Source organism: Meleagris gallopavo, chromosome 1 (assembly GCF_000146605.3).
Source record: "Meleagris gallopavo isolate NT-WF06-2002-E0010 breed Aviagen turkey brand Nicholas breeding stock chromosome 1, Turkey_5.1, whole genome shotgun sequence".
NCBI classification, from domain to species: domain Eukaryota; kingdom Metazoa; phylum Chordata; class Aves; order Galliformes; family Phasianidae; genus Meleagris; species Meleagris gallopavo.
The window spans coordinates 172,990,285-173,008,135 of NC_015011.2; the positions used below are offsets into that span (position 1 = coordinate 172,990,285).

The following is a 17,851-nucleotide window of genomic DNA, read 5'->3' on the forward strand; positions in this document are numbered from 1 at the left end:
ACGTTTTCATGTGCTTCATACTCTGAAAAGCAGAGTGAAAATCTCCCTTGACTCCTGCGCTCCCCTCTTTGAAGCATTGATTACAGACTCAGGCCTCCAAGGCTTCTCCTTGTCATCACTCCTGTAGTTGCTGTCTCATCTCTGATTCTTTGACATACTCACATGACAGCCTGTTATTTTTGTGTTGCTTTATACCAGACTGAAAACTCTGTGCCACGATCTTTATCAGTCACTATCGCTGTTTTTGCTATTTTACCTTGTAGGTCAGTTGTTCTTCTTTGGGGTTTTGTTTAATGTCACAAACATGACAGGAGCATGTATAATGGACAAGGGCACTTAGAGGAAGGGCAGTCTGCACAACCTATAAGCTCCTAGCCTCAGATATTTTGCATATATGTTTTTAATTAGTCTTAGAAACTGAGAAATCTGACTGAGGGTTTGTTCTAGTCCTGATCTTCAGAGGGAACAGACACAACTTATGTTCCTAAGGAACTAGCCTGAATGACAAGGCTTTTATGTGATCTTTTGTCTCTTAAATGAATATTAGTATCAGAACCTAACTCCTAATTCTGCGTTAGGATGATGAACTGAATTACAGTTGACTGAAGGCTGTTATTTGTGCTGTTTTTGAGTGAGGTTTGAAAATTCCAGGTTGTATTGTTTTCCTTTTTGAATATGATAAAATATGTTTGGTGTTTTTTCAAGATTTTTTTTTCTATAATTTTTCTAAAAGATTTGTTTAGAAGATGTTTTTGTCTTCGGGTTAGATGTCAGGGGGAAGTTTTTCAACATGAGGGTGGTGAGGCACTGCCACAGCTGCCCAGAGAAGCTGTGGATGTCCCATGCTTGGAGGCACTCGAGGCCAGGTTGGATGGGGCCCTGGGCAGCCTGAGCTGCTGGGTGGCACTGCCTGTGGCAGGGGGTTGGGACTGGGTGGGCTTTAAGGTCCCTTCCAACCCAAGCCATTCTGTCATTCCACGATTCAGTTGGTACCATGAAAAATGTAATTGTGTCTATGTAACTTGAGCTGGTGCATAGCACATGGAATGTATCACTTGACTGGAGGGTTTCTTTGCAATACTACGACTATTGTTTATCCCAACACAGCATATTTTTTCAGTTTATTAAATTAACTTATTTTTACCATGTCTGAATTCTTTGCACTGCATGTGCATTATGTTATGAAACACAGGAAACCCTGTATCTTTTAGATATAATTTTTTGGGGGAAGCTACTTTTGCAGCCTATGGAAAACTTAGACGTTTTCATAGGAGTTATAAGATGCAAACATATAGGTTCACAAACAGTGCTCTCACCAACAGCACATGAAAGTTTCTTTCTGAAATGAAAACAAATGTCAGAGCTGCTTGAGATGGTATTAGGAGGAAGGTGAGAGAAATAAAGTCCATAGGAATTTTGGGTTTGTTTTGACTTGGCAGTGAAATGTGGAACTGATGCATCTGAAAGCCAGCAATCAGTGGTATGAACCTCTGCAGAATCAAAGCCTTCACATTTTCAGCAGCTTTTCCCATAAACTTTCTGCTGTGTAATATTTAAGGCTTCTGGACAAGTCTCCACTTTTCCAAAACCAAAGCAGAGTGCTGCCCTTACACACACTCACAAAATGGAAGCTATAGAAGTTATTATGAGTCTGCAGGACTAGAAAATTCAGGTTTTTTGTGTTTTTTTTTCCTGTTCCTAGTTTGAAAATAGGATGGATCCTGATTCTAATTGCTCTATTCCAACAAGAATTCATTAAATTAAATAAATAATTTAAATAAATTTAAAAGAAAATCTCACATGATGGAAATAGTCATTATCTGGTGATATCCGGAGTGTTATAAGAGTTTGTATTTGGTATCTGTATACCTTTCTCTGGGACAGAAAAAAAAACACACCAAAAATAAAATGATGTGGCAGTAGTAGCATGCACAAGGCTTGAGGAAGGGAGGAAAAACAATATGAGCATCATTTGGTTGTTTCTTATCTGGCTCTAAATTGGTAATTCTCTGAATTCAGAGAACTCACATATATGTACATTCATTGAAAAGGAAAATGGAACAGCTGGAAATCATCATGAGGTATAAATGCCTCTTGCCCTTGTTATTTCAAAGATTTTGATTGTGTGAGTCAGAACTCTTCTAGCAGCATAAAAATAACATACAATAATATTTACAACTAGCTAGTAGATTAACAATCTCACCATCAAGTTTTCTTTTGCTCAGTATTTGATAGCGCAGGTACACAGAATCACAGGGTTGGAAGGGACCTCAAGGATCATGAATCTCCAACCCTCCTGTCACAGGCAGGGCCACCAACCTCAACATTTAATACTAGACCAGCTGGAGATCAGCCTGCTAATCCATGGGTGACACGCTATGTTAAAAAAAAACACACACACCATTTTACAACACAAAATGCTAAGTGGAAAAAAAAACATTTATGTTGTAATTGGAAATATAAAGGTGTTTTCAAGTCAGAAGTTCTCATTTAGCAGAAAAGAAATAAATTTCACAAAAGAGTCCATAAAGAAAAAGAGAAGGAAAATGTTAAAAATAAATGATATTATGGGAAAGGGAGGATTTTAGAGTTTGTTAAGAGTCCCTCCTATTGTACCTTAAAGTCTGTACTGAAGACACATTCCTGCACAGCTTAATTATATGCATCATGAAATTCCTGCAAGGGAGGTGTCTGAAGGCAGTACAGGAACTCACCTCTCCTTACTCCAGTTATCCTACTGGCTGATCACTCTTCCTTTGCAATGCTCTGCTGGCCTTAGGAAGAAATTAAATGCTTCTGGCATTGTGAAGATTTAGAAGAAAGCTCAGTAATCATTGTGGATAATCACACTGCTCACACTGCCTTGAGCATTTGAAGTTGCTCTCTTATCAATATTTTATTTTCTCACTCAGTACCACTCACCATTATTTTCTACCCTTCAGACTTATTTTCTTACTCTTTAGCACAGCAAGCTATTTTCTGAGGATTTTATGCTCTTGTCCCACTGTCACTACATTATTTTGTTTCACTTTAAAAATATAGCTCTTCCATTACTGCATTTAGTAGTCATATGGGGCAGCTGTGACTATTATGTATTTGTTATTTTCCTTGTCATGTATTTTCAATAATCATGACAGCAATTATATCTTTTAATTACTTTTAGGAGATACACAGCACACTTGTCGTAAATTAGACAATTTTTAATAAATCATTATGGGAACAGTGCACTGAGAAGCACGCTTCTCACAGCACTTCTCTTTTTTTTACTCTCATTTTAGAGTATAAGAATTTTTCTAAGTTAATCCTTAAGTTGAGGATATTTCTAAGTTGGGCCGTGTTTGCCCTTCCTCACACAGAGGTGAATTTCACTGCTATGAAAGAAAGCTAGTGATAGATCTGGGCCCATCAATGCTTTTGGAACAGGCATAAGGCAAAATGTGGACTGCGCATGGGGCTGTGCATTTCTCTCTCCACCAAAAAATCCAAGTATGCCTCTTAGAAACAGCTGATCCAAAGAAATTCTGATCCAAAGAAAACACTGAAAAAATGAATGGAGCTGAGGGATCTCTCTGTTCATTTCACTCAGTCACAATAAGGTTTTAATTTATTATTTATCTTCCCGTGAAAATGAAGTGGCAATGGGCTACCATGAACATATACACATTTATCAAGGTGGGAATCTGCACTAATGAGGCACTGGTGAGTGAGAATAAGATCTAAATGAATGTTGCAGACCTTTATCACAAAGTGGATTTGGCAGGTCTTCAAAACACTTTCCAGCATGTCCATGCTCCTCCATAAAATTGTCTGTGCTCACATAAAGCAGTGCTCACGTCTGATATTTTTCAGCTCTTTCTCTTCATCTATTATCAAATAAATAACATTAAGCAGTAGTTATTGGAGGTTTCCTCACAGTATTGAGGCAGACCTGGCGTTGCTTCTACCAGCAGAGATGAACCAGCAAATTCATCCTACATGGTGATGGTCCTACATCGGGGCCACTCCATAACAGCATCGTAAGTGCAATCCATGAATCCAGTTTTGCTACCAGTGGAGAAGCAGCTGCCCAAAATAAGCATCTCACAACCTGGCCCTCTCTTGCTGTGCACCTGCACACATTGTCTTTTGGTAATGAGACAAAATTACTCTCACAATTATAAGCTGCTGCTGTTCAAACTCATTTCTAACCACTGGGAATCCACATAAAGCCTTGTTTAAAAGAACAATCATCGAGTTATAGCTACAGGCCACTGGTCTTACCTTCTTAAAAAAGTTACTGTAATAGAGATTTTAGAGAAAAGCTTAAAAAAAAATTAGCCTCAGAGTGAGTTGTTAATCATGAATACAGGAGGCTGTTACAGAAAGAAGAGGTTTGCTAATGCAAACAGCATGCAAGCCCAGCATGAATGCCATGTGAACAGCAGCAAACTCTCAGTAATTGAATGCAATATTCAGGATTGATGCAGTTATTTATAGATTTGAGATACATTTGAATTCAAAGAGAAATGCAGATTTAGGGAGGCAGAGAATTCCTAAGTTGTCGTTTATAACAGATTAAATGACAGAGAAATTGTATGTGCATGACAAAGCTACATGTGGGTCCAATTTGTGTCAATATGGATGCACATCAGTAATGCATGCAGCCAGATAAACATAAGCTGTTACAACAGTGCTAAGTATTGCTGTTGTAAAAATGTATGAGGAGCTGAAAAATACATACAAATGTGAGAAACAGAGTGCAAAATACACTACTTACAAATGCATTAAATGCATATACACTGAGATATTTTTGTTTCTATTAATTTTATTAATTTAGATGTTTGGCAGCAAGGTCCTAAAGTTTATTATACAGAACCATCACTCCAATTCAGTGTTGTGAGCTAGTAATGATCAGATCTTACCTTTTATTTTGCTTTGATACACATCTCTTTAGGTTAATATAGAGAGCAAAGTATTATGTAAAACTGCTTAATATGCTCCCGAAGGGTTGGAAAAATATGCTCAGTTTTTAGGGACTGAAATTAGCCAGACCATATTTATCTTATTTTAACACCCCAAAGAACACCATCACCTCATAAATATATATATTACTGCTAAGACTATATCCAAAATGAGACTACATACCTTATGACTTAAGAAGGAGAAGGAATCTGGTGGGGTTTTTTTTGTTGTTGTTGTTGGTTTTTTTTTGTCACTATATACAGAATCTGCAATTGAAGCTGAGATTCTATTTCTGCAGAATATTTAAGTAACTCATTAGCACTGAAATGTCATTAAACTGCACTGAAATCAGGACAAGAGGACTTGGGAGAAGCAGTAACTGGAGCTGCTGTGAATACTCATTGGTGTAGCTTCGGATTTCATAGAGTTATAACATATCCTGAGTTGGAAGGGGCTCACAAGGGTCACTGAGTCCAACTCCTGGCTCTACACAACAGCACCCAACATTCGAAAACTATGTCTGAGAGCTCTATACAAATGCTCCTTAAACATAGGCAGCTCAGGGCCATGTCTACATCCCTGATGAGCCTGTACGGTGCCCACTGTCCTTTGGTGAAGAACCTTTTCCTGATACCCAACCCGACCTTTGATGTTTTCAGTTAAATCTATGATGATATAGAGAAGTAGCGTTTTCTTCAGTGCTTCAGCAGAGAGCTCAGTTCCAGGGCTGAGGGCTAATTTTAAAAATTAGCTCTCACAATTTCTTAGTTAAATTTTACTCTTTTTGCCCTGGAGCAGAAAGCAGTATTTTATTTAGGCATGCTCTAGTTTTACACTGCATAAGATAAATGAGAAGGAGCAGAAAAAAATACAGTCTGGGACTGTAACATTAGGACACCACGCGGATGTACACAGCAGGCTGTTGCTAATGGAAAGTCTTTTCTGGGAAATCTTAACCTAAGTAACTTTACTTTAAAAATAAGCAAAAGTGGGGGGTTCAGGTTTATAAAAGTTCACACACATCAAGAGAAAGACCCAGCCATAAATTCTGTGATCCTCTTAGCCTTTCAAAGGTCATGGACCTTTGATTAGTTCATTCTTCTCTATGCTGAGGAGCCATGGACTGTACCCAAAGCCCAGCTGAATTCTTCGCCAATAGGATCCCAAAATACATCATCAGAGTGAATGCTCGAGGGTGCCAGTTATTTATCTGGCTTGGTATAAATCCCTGTCGACTAACTAGACATATTTCAGTGAATCTGTAAGTTTGTATGAACAACAAAAACATACATAAATGAAGCCTAAAGCAGGTTATAAAAATCTTTGTTCCTGATAATGATTCACTTTTTTTTTTTTTTTTTTCCCCCCTGTATCAAGGTGGGGAAAACTGTCTTTTAACAAAACTTTCCAGTTTGTATGAGGATACATAGGCTTTTGGATACATAGTCAAGGAAGGAAAGGCATACCTGAGAGATTATCTTTTCTTCCTGTTTTGTTAAGCCTTTAAAAAGATATTGCAGCTCCTGCTAAACTTGCCTTAGGCAAATATCAATAGCTTCTCACTGGAAAGAAAGCTAAGAGTGAGGGAAGGCAAAGGAAAGAATGGAGTGACAGTGATTTACAAGGATGGCTTATTACAGATGTTCACTTCTTACACATGTACCACATGCCCTTGCTTTTGCACATTTTCTTCTGAACATTATTCTCTCAGTCAAAATGGGACACGCCAAAACCTTGAAGTAGAAACTATATTTAATCTGTGCTTTTTTTCTTTCTCTCTGGTCTGTTATAGTCTGCATAGCCTAAATACATGGCACAGAATGCAGTGTCCTGGAGAATCTTGATACTTAAAAATAACTCCCATTTTCTTTTGATGATTTATTTATTTTTTTGTACAGCACTAGAAAATCACTGGTTTCAGTATTTAGAACAGTAATGGAGTTCTAATTTCTTAAGTACAATCAGGAGTGCAATTTGGGGAACTTTCAAGTGATTTTTTCAAGCATGCTGTTTCTCTGCCTTCTAGTCTCACAAAAAAACAAAAACAAAAAAGGAGGAGGATGATGTCTTGAGAAACTGAGTTGAGTGTCTTTTCTAAAACTGATACTGCCGGATTGAATGCAAGTATCTGAAATTCCGCAATGAGGATTAAATCAGCCTCTTTGAAAAGTGGCAGGGGAGGGTTCAGCCCTCATTATCCATCTTCCTGAAGCCAGCCTGAAGGTTGTGTATTTGTGTGAATTCAGGGGAAGAGCTGACTGAGAATTGTAAGAACATTGCATGTCTTGAAGGCAGCTGACATAGTGCATATAAATAATGCCTGAGCTCTTTTGTGGTGTACAGCAGCACTGAATACACTTCCAAAAATAATGACAAAGACATTTGTTTGTTCAAGAAACCTATCGCCTGCGGCTGAAAACACTTGTAAACTTCTTCAAGGAGACTATCTCCAAAGTACTTCTTAAAAGATTTTCTCTATAATGTTCTCTTTATAGAACAATAAATTCTGGTGAGACTTAAGTTGAAATGCTTTTTCCTACCTACCGATAGATTGTGCTGCATTAATCTCTTGAAATATAGGTGGAGATTGACTGCTTGTTAAAGAACATTTGAGGCAACCTACTGTAGACAGTAACTACTCACAAATATCAATGTATTCTTCAGGCACTGCTTCTATGTATGTATGTATGTATGTATGTATTTATTTATTTAGAGATAGTGAAGACTATTGCACCATTTGAAAAGGGAATGGAGGAACTACCCATATGATGCACAAAGATCCATACTCTTCTTCACTGCTCATAGAAGTATAGCTACAAAAGAACTGACTATTCCAAAATTCTTTCTTTGCAGTTTGTATGAAAAGTTACACGTAAGTAACACTGAACATCAGCCTCCACAATGTAGAGTCAAAAGACTTTACAATAATTAATCATAGAATCAAATAATATCTTGGGTTGGAAGGGAATCACAAGGATCCTCAAGTCCAAGTTTAACATGTTTAGTAACACATTAATGAGTTAAACAAATAGAGCAGGAACCTTACTAAGAGCACAGCACTGAACTTGGGTCCCCAGCATTTCAAACCAATAATTTAACTACCTGACCATTTCTTCTTCAAAGAGGACTGTTGAGTGAAAATCAAAAGTTTCTGCAGTACCTTATAGTGAGCACCCAAAATGAAGATTTCCAATTGTTTTGGAACACAGCCAAATACAGTTCTTTGTGATCATTGTAGAGTAGTAACTGAATAGAACAGGATCTGATCCAAATAATTTTGGTGGATTTCAAATATTGCCCTAAAATTGTTTGAAAATAACTAAATTTAAATGAGAGTAAATGGCAGAGCTCCGACACTACATTAAGCAATGGTGATCGCCCTTGGTAGTATTTGTGTTCTTTGATCTTTAGATACCACAATGTTCTGGGAGGTTTCAGAGTTTGCTGCTTTTTCTCCAGTAGTTTAATTACAATTCTGTTGTTTCTCTGAGCCGAAATAGGCAGCCAAGCTTGCTCTCGTTACTTTCCTTGGAACAATAACACAAAAGTCAAGGAATTTTTCAAAACAAGGCCGATTATAAATCATCTATTTTTACAAGAAGGAAAATATAGGAGCAAGACAGGACTGGCTGCCACCACACAGTTAATTCTCAGTCCTTAGAAAGCTCCCACAGCATGTACATGCTCTGTCCACCAGCTACTTGTTTAGAAGCCCAGTCATCTTCTTTTAGGGTGTGGCTAATAAACAGAGTGAACTGATTAAAGACCTCTAAACCAACAATCAGAACCCCTGCTATCTCCTTCAGCAAGCAGATCAATGTGACCAAAAGTCTCCTTGGTGATGTCGTTCCGTGTACTGAAGACAGTGCTCTGTTCTGTAAAACATATTTCCTCCTGAATCAGAACTAAATTTTGTGAAAACTTCCAATCTAGAAGGTAAACATGGACATTTGCATCTGTCAATTTTTTCGAAACCATCTAGATACTTGCACATGTCTCTTGAATTTTCCCCGTGTTTTTCTGATTATTCTTTTCAACGGGAAAGTCTGTAGTTGCTGAAAGAGTCTGTAATAAGACAGACAAGAAACATTTAGCTCAGTGCCTCTTTGTACCTTACTGTCTTTTCTTTTTTTATCACTGTGCTATTTATCAGAATTTTAAGCAGAGAAAGACATGGGGAAATGATTTTGGAAGTGCATTCATACAACTTAACATCAGCCTCTGAAAACTAATCTACCTATATTTATTTCTTCTAAAGAGAGATAAATGGAGAGAAGGAGGGAGAGAGGCTTTCAGAACACAAGTTGGAGTTAAAATTCAGAAGTTTTGACTTACCAGCTGGAATATCTCAGCATGGTTCTCATTAGAAGAATTTAGTGGGATTTACTTAGGTTTCTGAATCCCAAGTTACACGTGAATTTAAATCCCAAATAAAGAAAAGAAGGAAGACAGAACCTTACTTTCTGCATCTTTGCAAGTTTTGCTTAAGTTGGGCAATTCAGACCCAAAATTACTTACGAGAAAAAGAATCATACAAGCACTTACGAATGCTGTTACATTCTAGATCCTGAGACATTACTCAGCACTGATGAGAAAACAGTGCATATTCTGCATAGGATTAATTGCAGGAAGAATTAGTCATGCTGGCTGACAGGGTTAACAGAAATTCATCCCTCCTCTTTCAGTGAGCTACTGAATGACTTCGCTTTTACAAGTCTAAATTATTCATGGAAGAACTTAATGAAAATGAATTTCAGCCTCTTGGTTATGAAATGTCCATTGTGGCAGTGCCACAAATCAGAATTTGTGATTAATTGCTAGAATATTATTTGTTTCTTCTCATCTCAAAATGCCCACTGCAGACACTTCCAGCAGGAGAATGATGCCAAATACAATGTATTTGCAGTTATCACATAGGGGTGGGAAGAAATCTTGATTTTCACTGGGAGGAAACAGTACAAATATGTGTACACCAAACTGTGGCTGGAATTCGGGTGGAAGTGCAGCAGCGGTGCTTTGAGCTATTAAGCAGACCTTAGCTGAGACATGTTGAAAACATGAATCATAGTGGACTGAGAAGTGATAAGTATTTATAAATAAATGCAAAAAGAATGAAGCCTGAGTTTTCTTAACACAGCAGATAACACAAAAGTACTCAGTTACAATTAAGAACCATTCTGAAACTCAGTCCAACTGATGATTTCTAAAACATAAATAAATGATCTTTGATTTCAGACCAATCGGCTGCTGTCACTGCTAACTCGTTCTCCAAATTCAGGCTACAAACGCTTACTTTAATCCATGCAATCTGACTTGTTTGTTTTAAAATGATTATTCATATGCTTGAGAAGTATTTCTAGACTTGTGAATTGAATTTAAAAGTATATTAGGCAACATATTTCAGCCTATGTCTTCTTTGATATAGTAGAATTTAATAAATTCAGGCTGACATTTTCTTATCAGAGGCAACCTGACAAAAGGTAAAAATCCTGATCTTTATATCGAAACCTTGAGCAGTCATACACTTAACCCAGTGGAAACATTAAGCATCTCTAGTTTCCTGTTACTTAGGACACTTTGATAAATCAGTGAAACCACTGACACTTATTGATATAGATAAATATTGTGTTTATAGCTCCTCCTTTTCTGGGGCTTCAAATTTTTTGTAGTGATACTGAAGGGCATAAAGACTGAAAAGTACCCAGGAGAGACGAAGAATTTACAGATCTTCTAGCAAGAAGGAATTGCTAAATGCTTTTTAGTTTCTTTTCAGTCTTAGTTTCCTTTCAGCAGATGGCACTGTGAGAGCATTTGAACTGAATCCTCCAATATATTTCACTTTATATTATAGACGTAAATTAGTCATTAATATTGGCATTTCAAGATAAGTGTCTATCTTTTAAAGTGATTTTTGAAATTACTAGGATGGAAGTTATCAAATGAGAAATCAAGTAGTACATACATCACTGGTTTGGGATACATCATTTTTCATAACTTCAAATATGTCTAGTAACGTCAAGGTTATTTTAAATTAAACTAAAATGAAATCCAGCTTTTTTTATTTTTTTAACATGTATCTGTAACAATTTTTATTTTAGAACCATTTTTTCTTATGCTTAAATTTATATCATACATTTAAAGAGAAGAGAGAATACCAGACTGGGGATTACATTTTCTCTCTGCTCTTAGGCAAAAGTGAGAACAGACTTGAGCCAGTCTATCTATCATTCTCTATTAAGTATTTCTTGGAAGCTTGCTGCAGTACTGCTTAAAGCCTTTATGCTTTCATAAAGGCGGTACATACGGATGTTTGGCTTTGGATCAATATTTGGCTTTGATCTCAATCTTTCAGGTATTAATTTAAAGCTGAATCCAAGGACACTTCATCCTCCAAATACCAGTCTATCTAATACCAACTCTACCACTTCCTGGCTTTTCTGATTCATCCTTCACCCCTCTCATTTCTTTCTTAGCCACAAGTTATCCAGCTGATTTCCCTTACACAAGGGGCTTCATCTGCAGCTCTTCTATTGCTAATTCTCAGAAAGCCATGAATTTCCAAATCCATCAGCTTTTTCTTTGCTATTTGCTCTTAACAAGTTTCTCATCAAATATAGGAATAGGATTGTTGCCTGTTGTAGGGAACAAGGGTTCTCTCTGGATACTAAATAAAAAGCAGATATGTTAGAATTAAGAGTAAAATGAAAGAACAGTCTTGTAGAACATTACATGGAACATTACTGACTGTGTTGTTTGAAAGAAATACCCACTCTGACAAAAACTAAGACGATGCGTGTCTTTCTGAATCTTAGTTATCTGTATATAAAAGTGTGAAATGAGATGTTAACAGTGGAAATGACTTACTAGTCCCTTCATACAGATGGCTGAGAGGATATATATTACCCAGATGTCAGTGCACATTTCCTTAAACATTTCCTTACAAAAACATTAAAGAATAGCTCTGCTGCAGCTCTTATGCAAAGATCTTGTTTACAGAGGAGGGCTGCAGTGGGATTATGCAGCAATGGAATCTCTAGAGACATTGTGACTGACTCATACCAGCAGTATACCAGCTGAAAGGACTGTGCATTTCCCTCTAAATACAATAAATAAATTCAGATTAATTAAGGAAAATAGATGAATTTTGTTTGAAAGAAGGAATTTCTATGCAAGCAAAGGTACCATCTCAGTACATCTGACCAATTTGTAAAATTTTGTCTTCTACGCAGCTTTTTACTGACAATTCCACCAAAACAGTTCTTTTCTTCTTTGTTACCTATTCCTGCCTCCAGAATGTCTTTTGCAGGAGCTGCCTGTTCTTCTTTATTTTCATTGTTGAATCCTTACCTGGGATCATTAACCTTTCCTCAGATATTTTAAATTACTTGTCCTGAGAATAGAAGCAATTCCAAGCCTATTGTCCAAACTAATAGCTGTAACTCTGGTAACAGTAACTTAAATCACTTTATTTTTTACAGTGCATTGTAGCACATTAAGGTCAGGTCTTACTGATCTCTTGCTTTGCAGACATTCTCACATTCAATAGAGCCTCAAAAAAAGTTAAGTACATCATCAGACTGAAAATGTTATAAGTAACTCTGGCATTTATGCGAGGAAAATTGTCCCTTTTTTGCAGTAGTTCTATTAGAATCAATTCAAATATTATCATAAAGGAAAGTAATTTCAGTTCAATGTTCCTGTATGATTTTTTTTCAGCCAGTTACCTCTTCCTGTACTTGTGAAAGCGAACTGTTCTGAGCTTTACAAGATGGGAACAACTGGGGAAAAAAGGAAGAAAACATGAGAAAAAAATTCTTTACTATGATGGTGACAGAGCACTGGAATAAGCTGCCCAGAGAGGTTGTGAAGTCTTCTTCTCTGGAGATATTCAAAACAACCCTGGCACCTTTCCTGTGCAGCTACTGTAGGGTATCTGCTTTAGCAGAAGGGTTGATCCTTTCTAGTTCTATGATTCTGCGATTCAGTGAAAAGCAAACAAAAACAATGGCCAACAAAACAAAACAAAACAAATAAAAGCAACAAAACCACCAACCAACCAAAAAGCATATGCAGAGTATAAAGGATTCTGGCATTAACAGTTCTTTATCCCTTCTATCTGTGAGCAGATCTCCCATGCAGAAGCAGAGGAGTTAAATATGAGCAGATACATATCACACAGTGTAGGAAAACCAACATACAGGAGGGAAAAAAGTAAAGAGCTTGTGATGTTCTGGCAGAGCACTGATTCACCAGTGGGAAACTGTGCTATTTGCAGGAATCCTCACCCACTACAAGCAAGATGAAGACCAGCATGGCTGGAAGCTTGTGGAAAGGAAGTGTGACCAGCAGGCACTCACTGCTTGGCCATGTCCCAAGTTGTGCTCTAACAAAGGTGAGAGAAAAGGAGGAGAAGAACCATCTCCTCTCCTGACTGTCCCAGGTGTAATCAGCCAGGGCACCAACCATGCCACAGTATAGCTGTGATTGCTGCCCTGTATTTCCCAACGTTGGGCCTCTGCTGGAGGAAATGGTAGATCTGGTTTCTGATAACAATGAAAAAGTACTGAATGCCTTCTTTGACTCAGCCTTTACTAGATTCTTTCCAGGCTTAGGTCTTTGAGACTGTCTCCCATAATACCTTCATCGAGAAGCTGTTGATGAAAGGACTTGATAATCAGACAAAGTGGATCAAAAGCTGGGTGAACTGCCAGGCCCAGAGAGTGATGGTCACAGGTTCAAAGTTAAACTGAAGGTCAGTAATGAGTGCTGTTCCCCGGGGATCAACAATGGATCCAATCCTGTATTATACAGGATCATTACCATTGATTTCCTTCAATGACCTAGACAATAGGGTAGAGTGCACCCTCAGTACATTTTCAGATGATCCAAAATTGGGGAGAGTGGCTGACTCACCAGAGGGCCATATTGCCATCCAGACAGACCTCAACTGGCTGGAGAGATGGGATGGCAGAAGCCTCAAGAAGGTCAACGAGGAGAAATGCAAAGTCTTGTACCTGGGGAGGAAGAAATCTAGTGTGAAAACATAGCTATGCTGGGGCACCCTTGGTTGGAAAATGGCTTTGCAGTAGAAGACCTGGGGGTCTTGGTAGGCACCAAGTTGAGTAAAAGTCAGCAGTGTGCCCCTGTGGTAAAGGAACCAACAGTAACCTGGGCTGAATGAGGCAAAGCACTGTCAGCAGGTGGAGGTAGGTGATCCTTACCTCCACTCAGCGCTGGTGAGAACACAATTGGAATAATATGTACACTTCTGGGCCCCCCAGCACAAGGGATACATGGATATAATGAAGCAGATCCAACAGATCCATTTTTGCCACCAAAATGATCAAGAGGCTGGAGCATCTCTTCTATAGAAGAGACTGAGAGGGTTGGAACTATTTAGTCTGTTTTTTCCAGGGGTGGATCTTATCAGTGTACATGAAGGATGGAGCCAGGCTCCTGTCAGTGGTGTCCATTGGCAGGATCAGAGGCAACTGGCACAAAGTGGAGAATGGAACATTCCCTCTGAACACCAGAAGTACTTTGGTGCTGTGCAGTGACAAAGCACTGACATAGGCTGCCCCAGAGACTGTGGAGCCTCCTCCTTGGGGATCTCTCAGAGTCACCTGGACATGGCCCTGGGCATTCTGCTGGGGCAGGGACTGGATCACATGTTCTGCAGTGGTTCCTTCCAACCTAAACCATTGTGTGATACATCTGCTTTAAATCTGTGTACAAAAGAAAAACAAACAAATAACAACAACAACAAAAAACCCCACAACCCCCTGTTTAAAACCTCTTCTTTCAAAAAAGTGACAGAGTAGTCTAAAATAAATAAATAAATAAATGAACACGTCTTTGACGTAACGAAGATTTTAACATGCTCTTAACTATACACACAACATTTAATCTCATTAATTTTAGTGGAATGTGCAGTGGTGTAAAGACATAGATAAGTCAACAGGCTTGAGCTGCGTTTAAATTTCAGTTTTGTAAAAAGACTGTAAAGTTGATATTTTCTGTGAGTCACAATTTCTTTGAAATTCTTTTTAGAAGAACAAAGCAGGTTTCTTATGGTGTTTACAGGATAGCATATGAAGCACTGATATGATTTTTATTGCCAGTACACTTACAGGAAGCAAGATGAATTATATTTTGGGTATTTAGGTGTTGAAGACAAATTCAATCTGAATCTGAGTTAGAATATTAATTCCAGGTGTATTTCAACTTTTGTGAGCTTCTGTATTTGATGTTCTTTGGGGCATTACCATCAGACAAATTTGTCAAAGGTATGGCAGAGATAAGCTTAATAACACCTAAAAATTTGCTTTTTAAATTTAAAAGTAGGCTGTTTAGCTGGTTAGTCTTAAAAATAAATTCAGGCTCCTGTCTTCTTAAGGACAACCTCTCTCAGTTCTCCTCAAGCTTCTCACCTCCTAATAAGTAATGAGAATTTGGGCAAACAGAAACCCAGACATTCAGTAATAGCTTGCTTCAGCACTTCTTTTTTAAAATGCTCTCTTCTCTGGGCTGTTACCAAATGCCTGAAGCTCTCCCTCTCAGGCTCCACTGTCAAATATCTCCAATTACTGCCAGAAATTTGTGGCTCACTGTTATTTTAATAAAGAAATTTTACTTTGCAGACATTGGTGTTTCTCTTGGTCTTTTCTCCTCTCCTTAGGATGGCTTAACATATCACTCTAGAAGGAAAAAAAAAAAAGAAAGAAACAAAGTATGAATGGTAGATGGGTACAAATTCCTATAAAGCATAAGACGTCATACAATTTATTTAGCATAATGCACATTCAAAATTGATTATACCTACCAAAAAAATAAGACTGATGGGGTTCATGTGTGGGACTGAAACCAACTGATTTAAAAGCAATGTTTTTTCAATGACGTGGAATTTTAGTACAATGACTTTGAGTGTAAAATCTACCCCCCCGCACCCCGCCCCCAATAAGGAACAAGGTAGAAGGCATTAATTTGAAGAAATTACACCTCTGGCTGCATTTTCTGAAACGTATTTATCAGACATCCATTATATTATTATTTTCTTTCTGAAATGGGTCTGGTGAATATAGGATTTTTATTTCCTGTTTGTGTGGGTTTTACATGGAAAGATTCAACATGAACTGTGATTAACATCATTAAACTGCATTTGTATCTAGGATACCAGTAAATCCTGAATATTTGAGATTGAAAGTACTCACTATCTAGAATAAAATTCAGTTAATGATTTTTGTGTGTGTACATTAGGATTCCAGTTAGCAACACTGGACTCTCCTAAATTCAGTCTTTAAGTTGTGAATGCAGCATTTTACGCTATGTGTTGAAAGAAGGGACCAAAAAACCATGACTACTACATGCAAAATAAACAAGAGTTCAAGCAGTTCAGAGTTGCAAGCAATTCTTATAAACTTGGGATGTCTTGAAAATGTATCTCAGCTAGGGTTAAAAAATGTGCTGTTTGATAAAGACCACTGCAAAGTAACAAATACTTGATTAAGTAGGTAGTCTCAAGAGTTATACTGCCAGCTAGACAAAATGCAGCTGTACTTATGTTGCTATACTACAGGGACTATGACTACATGGACCAACCAACAAGAATTAAGTTAACACAAAGATAACATGTTTTGTTTACACGCTGTAACTGCTCCTGGCTCCTAGATTCACAGCCCAATCTCCAGCTTGTCTAGGTTACCAGAGTCAACAAAGTCAGCAAAGTTTGTTGAAGACCTGGCATTTTGTCTCCAGTTAACCTGATCTACACCTGGTAAGTCTGGGAAAGTTTACCCACCTGTAACAATGCAAATTCATGACACAGAATAGAGCACAACAAACCTGAAAAAGACAGGGAGAGAAAAATTGAGGGAGAATCTAAATGTCAGTGCTCAGGAAATACCTTAAATATATCTTAAATACGTATGTTGGCAGAATGCTAGGAGAGCCTGTGTTCTCCTTCAATGTCCTGTGAAGCCATATGTTTGTTCAGAATGGCTCCATCTGCATGCCTCAGTACTAGCTCATTTTCAAACTAAATCCTCCTTCTTTTTGTAATATCTTAACCTACCAGATGATTTTCAAAGTCTTCACACTTCGTAGCAAGATTAAGATCTCCAGTGCAAATAGCAGCAGATTCACCTTTCATTTAAAACTGGAGGACACAGAACTCATCATTTCTCTCACAGCTCTGACCTGATCAGTGGGAGATCTCAATTGCAATTATAACTTAGTCCCATAAATTCAGAGTTCACAGCACTTGGAACTTCAAGCTCATTTAGGTTTAACCCAGGAGGCTGAGTACCACATAGCTATTCATTTGCACACCCCCACCTGAGGTGGGCTGAGGGAGGGAACTGGAAACAAACACATCTCATGGGTTGAAATAAAAATTATTTACTGAGACAGAATATGAAATAGGAAAGAAAATGCAATGGTAACTATATATACATATATATATATCTCCACGATGCAATTACTCACCACTTGTCAACCAATGCCCATCCAGTAGTACAGGCGCTCACTGACTGATGCCTTGCTGGTAATGCCATGTGTCATCTCCTGCCCATCACTTAGAAACAATCGAAACATCAGTGTGCTATTAACACTGTCTCAGCTGAAACCAGAACAAGAATAAATGAAAAGCAGTTGGAATTGAATCACAGTGCATTGAGCACTCACCTGGGAGAGGAAAGCACTGGGGTTTGTTTTTCTTTCTGATCACATTATACAGTGTAAATTATAGCACAAACATATTATTAAAAAACAGTATGAACAGTAGGTTCCACAGTAACAAGTTTGTCCATGTGCATGGACTAAGATGAATAATAAACTCAAACACATAAATAAAACAAACAAAAACTAACCAACCAAACAACAAAAACTGCAACGTCCTCTCCCCCCAACCCCC

General features: G+C 37.9%; 1 long non-coding RNA gene across 1 annotated transcript; it reads right to left on the minus strand.

Moving 5' to 3' along the window:
- Window positions 1-12,936: 12,936 nt before the first annotated feature.
- Window positions 12,937-17,829, minus strand: LOC109365446. Its single transcript, XR_002111058.2, has 3 exons — window positions 17,425-17,829; window positions 16,739-16,782; window positions 12,937-15,638 (listed from the first exon to the last, which is right to left on the minus strand). It is a non-coding gene; the product is annotated as an uncharacterized LOC109365446 (long non-coding RNA).
- Window positions 17,830-17,851: the final 22 nt, after the last annotated feature.